Source organism: Piliocolobus tephrosceles, chromosome 16 (genome assembly GCF_002776525.5).
Source record: "Piliocolobus tephrosceles isolate RC106 chromosome 16, ASM277652v3, whole genome shotgun sequence".
Lineage (NCBI taxonomy): Eukaryota > Metazoa > Chordata > Mammalia > Primates > Cercopithecidae > Piliocolobus > Piliocolobus tephrosceles.
In genome coordinates this window covers 33,841,305-33,847,358 of record NC_045449.1, presented here as the reverse complement: position 1 = coordinate 33,847,358, position 6,054 = coordinate 33,841,305, and positions in this window count along the sequence as shown.

Genomic DNA, 6,054 nt, shown 5'->3' with positions numbered 1-6,054 from the left:
TCTCCAACACAGTAGTCACTAGTTGCAAATGGCTAACAGGCACTTGAAATTTGCTAGGTAAAACTGAAATGTGCTATAAATGCAAATAAGTGTGGATTTTGAAGGTTTGGTTAAAAAAAGGAATGCAAACTATCTCAACAATTTCTATATTGATTGCATGTAAAATGATAATGATTCTGACATACTGAGATAAATAAAATATATACTTCACATTAATTTTTACTTTTTTTTTTTGAGACAAAGTCTTACTTTGTCACCCAGGTTGAAGTACAGTGGCATGATCTCGGCCCACTCCGCCTCCCAGGTTCAAGCGATTCTCCTGCCTTAGCCTCCCAAGTAGCTGGGACAACAGACGTGCGTCACCACACCCAGATGATAATTTTTGTATTTTCAGTAGAGACGGGATTTCACCATGTTGGCCAGGCTGGTCTTGAACTCCTGACCTCGTGATCTGCCTGCCTCGGCCTCCCAAAGTGCTGGGATTACAGGCATGAGCCACCGCGCCAGGCTCTAATTTTTACTTTTTTAACAAGGCTACTGAAAAAGTTCAGTAAGAGCTACTTATTTAGCTCTCATTGTATCTTTTTTTAAAGTTTATTTTTTATTTCAACAGGTTTTAGCTCTCATTGCATTTCTATCGGACAGTGCTGCTTTAGACCTTGCAGATTTTTCAGAATCACATATGGACCATCAGGTGCCCTTTCCTGGACTTGTCTGTCTCAGGTGATGTAACTCTGTCACCTTTCTGGAGGCCAAGTGGTAGTTTGTAAGGCAGTGCTTCTACTGGCTCATTCAGAATGGAGCCCCTACAAGATGGAAGGGGTTACAAAACAGTTTTAAATGCAGATCATTGAGTGAATCCGTATTTCAAAGAGTAGAAGACAATCGGTGATTATTGACCCAGATTATTGATCCAAAGTGACCTCTAAAATTAACCTTAAAATTCCTGATTGTCTCCTATTTTACTTGGATTATCTCTTTTAATCATTGCAACAACTCTTATTATATATTATTTATACATAAGATATTGCAATCATTGCAACAACTCATATATTATTATAACAACAAGCTATTATTGCATACACATTCTACAAAGGGGTAAATTGAAGTTAGGGAGCTAGCAAGCATGGAGTTCTGCTTGTTTGCTTGCTTTTTGAGACGGGGTCTCACTCTGTCACCCAGGCTGGAGTGCCGTGGTGCAATCTTAACTCACTGCAATCTCCATCTCCCAGGCTTAATCGATGTCCCCACCTCTACCTCCCAAGTAGCTGGGACTACAGGCACAGGTCACCATGCCCGGCTAATTTTTGTATTTTTTTTTCAGCGGAGGGTTTCGTCATGCTGCCCAGGTTGGTCTCAAACTCCTGGGTTCAAGCAATCTGCCTGCCTCAGCCTCCCAAAGTGCTGGGATTATAGGCATGAGCCACCGTGCTGGGCCAAGTATGGAGTTTTGACCCCAGTTGGTCTAACTGTTCAAGTGCCATTATAAGCAAGATTATGAACTGCTTGCGTATACTCTATTTTGTCAATACATGACCTGACACATACTAGATGGTTAAAAAATGTGTGTAGTTAACTGGTCATATAGTATGATCTCAACCATGTAGGAAAAAAGATATATAGGAAGAGTCAATACATCAAATGTTAAAAAGTGATTAATTATGAACGGTGATGATATGGACTTTTTTGGGTAATGTACATTTAAAATTTTCATCTTTATGTTTTTATGTATCTGCCAAACTTTTGACAATGTGTAATGCTTTTATTTATTTATTTATTTATTTTTTATTTTTTATTTTTTTGAGATGGAGTCTTGCTCATCACCCAGGCTGGAGTGCAGTGGCGCGATCTCGGCTCACTGCAAGCTCCGCCTCCCGGGTTCACACCGTTCTCCTGTCTCAGAGTAGCGGGGACTACAGGCGCCTGCCAACGCGCCCGGCTAATTTTTTGTATTTTTAGCAGAGACGGGGTTTCACCGTCTTAGCCAGGATGGTCTCGATCTCCTGACCTTGTGATCCGCCCGCCTCGGCCTCCCAAAGTGCTGGAATTACAGGCGTGAGCCACCGCGCCCGGCCTTATTTATTTATTTTGAGATAGAGTCTCACGTTGTCACCCAGGCTGGAGTGCAGTGGCGTGATCTCGGCTTACTGCAACCTCCGCCTCCTGGGTTCAAGCAATTATCCTGCCTCAGCCTCCCAAGTAGTTGGGACTACAGGCTTGTGCCACCACTCCTGACTAATTTTTGTATTTTTAGTAGAGACGGGGTTTCTCCATGTTGGTCAGACTGGTCTTGAACTCCCGACCGCAGCTGATCCACCTGCTTCAGCTTCCCAAAGTGCTGGGATTACAGGCGTGATCCAGCGCGCCCAGCCAACAATGTGTGTATAATGTTTTTATTTATTTCCATTACTTTTTAAAAATCCCATATAACTCCTGTCCCCACACAAACACAGCCTCCCTCATTATCAACATACCCCACCAGGATGATATACCCAAAGTCCGTATTTCCATTACTCTTATTTATTTATTTATTTTTTTGAGACGGAGTCTGGCTCTGTGCCCAGGCTGGAGTGCAGTGGCATGATCTCGGCTCACTGCAAGCTCCGCCTCCCGGGTTCACGCCATTCTCCTGCCTCAGCCTCCAGAGTAGCTGGGACTACAGGTGTCTGCCTTTTTGTGTTTCTAGTGGAGACGGGCCTTCACCATGTTAGCCAGGATGGTCTCTATCTCCTGACCTCGTGATCCGCCTGCCTTGGCCTTCCAAAGTACTGGGATTACAGGCATAAGCCACTGTGCCCGGCCTCCATTACTCTTTAAATCACACAAAATGTCATTTTTACAGAATGTAAGTGGTTACTTTCTGTATGTTCTTTGTGGGCTGAAAATATTTATTTCTTCTCTTTTCCTACTCCCCATGATTCCATTCCCCTCACAACTGGAATCCCCGCTATTCTACTCTGCTTCTCCATTCTCTCAGTCCTGTCTTTCTCCCTCTCCTGCTCCCTTCTGCGATCCTCAGACTTTTTCTTCTGGGTCTTTCTCCCTTCTTCGCTTCTGTCTCCTTGTCTCCCTCTTCATTTTTTTTTGAGACGGAGTCTCACTCTGTTGCCCAGGCTGGAGTGCAGTGGCCGGATCTCAGCTCACTGCAAGCTCTGCCTCCTGGGTTCCCACCATTCTCCTGCCTCAGCCTCCCGAGTAGCTGGGACTACAGGCGCCCGCCACCTCGCCCGGCTAGTTTTTTGTATTTTTTTAGTAGAGACGGGGTTTCACCGGGTTAGCCAGGATGGTCTCGATCTCCTGACCTTGTGATCCACCTGTCTCGGCCTCCCAAAGTACTGGGATTACAGGCTTGAGCCACCGCGCCCGGCCTCCCTCTTCTTTTTGAAAAGATTGACATTCAAACAGAAAGGTCAATCAAATGTTACCTCCTACCTGGTAGGTTCCAGGTAGATTCTGCCTGCCACTGGAATCCTGAGGATGGTGCTCAAGTCAGGGGGTGGAGGCAACGAGAGGGCAAGACTTCTAAGGAGAATGGAGACCCCTTTAGATGTGAGGTCGAGGAGGGTATTTCAGCCTGAGGAAAGCAGTGGAACAAAGATCCGGGGAGTCTCTCAGGGAAGGGGAAATGGGCAGAGGAGCGCTTACCTCATTGGATCTGGGGATTGCTGTCTCCTGGTGCTGGAACTCAGTTATAAAGGATACCAACCTTAGTTGATTTGAGTTCCTAGATTGAATTAGTCCTGGTTGTATAATTGACTTTGATATGTGGACTTTGGGTTCGAATTAGGTTTAATAAGATTTAACTGCTTCAAAGGGCTTTATAAGAATTCATTTTATCCTTCAAATCTGATTTCAAAAGCTACCTACTTTATGACACCTTCCCTAACTTTGATGCTCTTCTTCTAGTGCACTTATTATGCCATAGTAGGTACATACCTTATTTAAGCAATTACCCCCATTGTATTTTACCTTATTCTGTAGGAAATGTTTCCTTCAGTGCCTGTCTTCAGGAATCTTGAGGGACAGGCAGATATCTTATTCCTATTTGTATCCTAGGCCTAGCACAGAGCAGGAACACACTTAATTGAGCCAGCAGGTTCTCAATAATGATTTTTAAAATTATATTAATAATTAACATTAAGTAAGCACTGTGGCAAGCACTATATCTACATTGTTTAATTCACCAGGCACTTTAGGAGAAAAGTACTTTTATTACCCCCATTTTACAGTAACTGAGAGAAAGAGAAATTAATTTGATCTAAGGTCAAATTTGGTCTAAGACTAACTAGTGCGGGGCAGAACTTTTTCTCCAGGCTTTGGGCTTCAGATCTGGGCTCTTCACCACCACAGATGAACAAATGGATGAATGAGGACTTCTTTTTCATTCTGTGGCTGAAGAAGTGACATGGAAGACTCTACCATTCAGTTTACAGATACAATTATGTATCTATAATACATAATACATAATTATGTATCTGTAATAGTTACATAAAATTACAGTAAGTCCTAACTCACTGATATTTCTAACTTCTGAATCATCTTTTTCTTCTTCTTTCTTGCCATCCTAAATCCGTCAGAGAAACTGTTTTGAACTCTTATATTGAAGTGTAACCCATCCAAGCACTGGGTGTTTTATGGGAAAGAGAATGAACCTTTTGTTTGGTTCTTACTTCTTACCACCCACTCATTTGTAAATATACAAATATGAAGCACCTACTGTGTGCTAGGCATCTTTTTTTAGGTACTAGAGAGACAGAAGTAAACAACAACAACAAAAAGGTAGTGAGACCTTTACATAGACTAGTTCTCCTGCTTCTCACAATAACTGTATGAGGTAACAATGACAACCATAATAGTTAACTCTTAACAGTGCTTATCTGTGCAGGGCCCTGGGCTACCTGCTTAATTTGCATTAACTCATTACAATAAGCTTGTGCGGTAAGGGGTATGCTTTCCCCGTTTACAGAGGAGGAAACAGACACAGAGCAGGAAGTGATTTGCTCAAGCTTGGAACCCAGGGAGTGTGGCTCTAATTCCCAGTCTATTAACTACAGGGCAATATTTTGTTTCTTAAGTTTCTATCTTCATATCACAACTTTTAGGTGGTGGAGTCTCGGCCCCATCCAGATAGTCTGACTCCCAAATCCAGAGGTTTGCGCCTGCACCCCAGCGGCCTCGCGAAATAAATGAGAATGTGTTGGAATTTTTGCCAATACTTTCTCTTCCAAAGAACTCAAACTGATTTCCACGTAATTCCCATTGATTTGTGAAATGAACCTTCCTGGACTGTAAATTTCCCCGCAAAGACAGGGCCAGGGCCACGGGTCACTTTACACTGGCTAGGGCACCCAGCAGGTGGCGCTATGTTAGTGGCCACCAGCTGGCTGCCCCGTCCCCGGGGCTCACCGCCTCGGCCGAAAGCTTCCCGGCCCTCCCTCGCTCACTTCTCTCTCCCCCTCCCCACGGAGCCCGGGCCCACGTGACCTCAAGGCGGCCAATGGGTGAGCAGAGAGGGCGAGCTGGTCCCTGTGGCCGCCATTAAAGCGAAGGGAAAACCCGTGAATTCGGATTAAAGGGGGAAAAACACCGCCCGCTGGGCCCACAAAATGGGGGAGACTACGGCGTCCTGCCGGTGAGGCCGCAGGAGGGCAGACGTTAGGCCGGCTCGGCCCAGGGACGACACGAAGACAGAGCCAGAGAATGGTCTGAGCCCGCAGACGCCGCCACCACCTCCGCCGCTGAGGAGACTCTGGGCTTAAGGACATCGCCGCTGCCGGGCCGGGGGCCTGGGCTTCTCTCCCGGTTCTCGCCCTTCCCGCCCCTGTGTGGGCGCCTCCCCGCCCGGGAGAACCTTCCAGGGCTTGGGCTCTGCCGTCTCGGACTCGTTTTTGATTATTTATTGTGTAATTTATTATTTTTCTTGTGGTAGGGGCACACATCCCCTCCTTCTCCCAGAGAAGGACGAGCGTCTGCAGGCTCCGCAGTCCGGCCCGCCAGGCGAGCGCGGCGCGGCCCTTTTTTTTTTTTTTTTTTTTTTTTTTTTTTTTTTTTTTT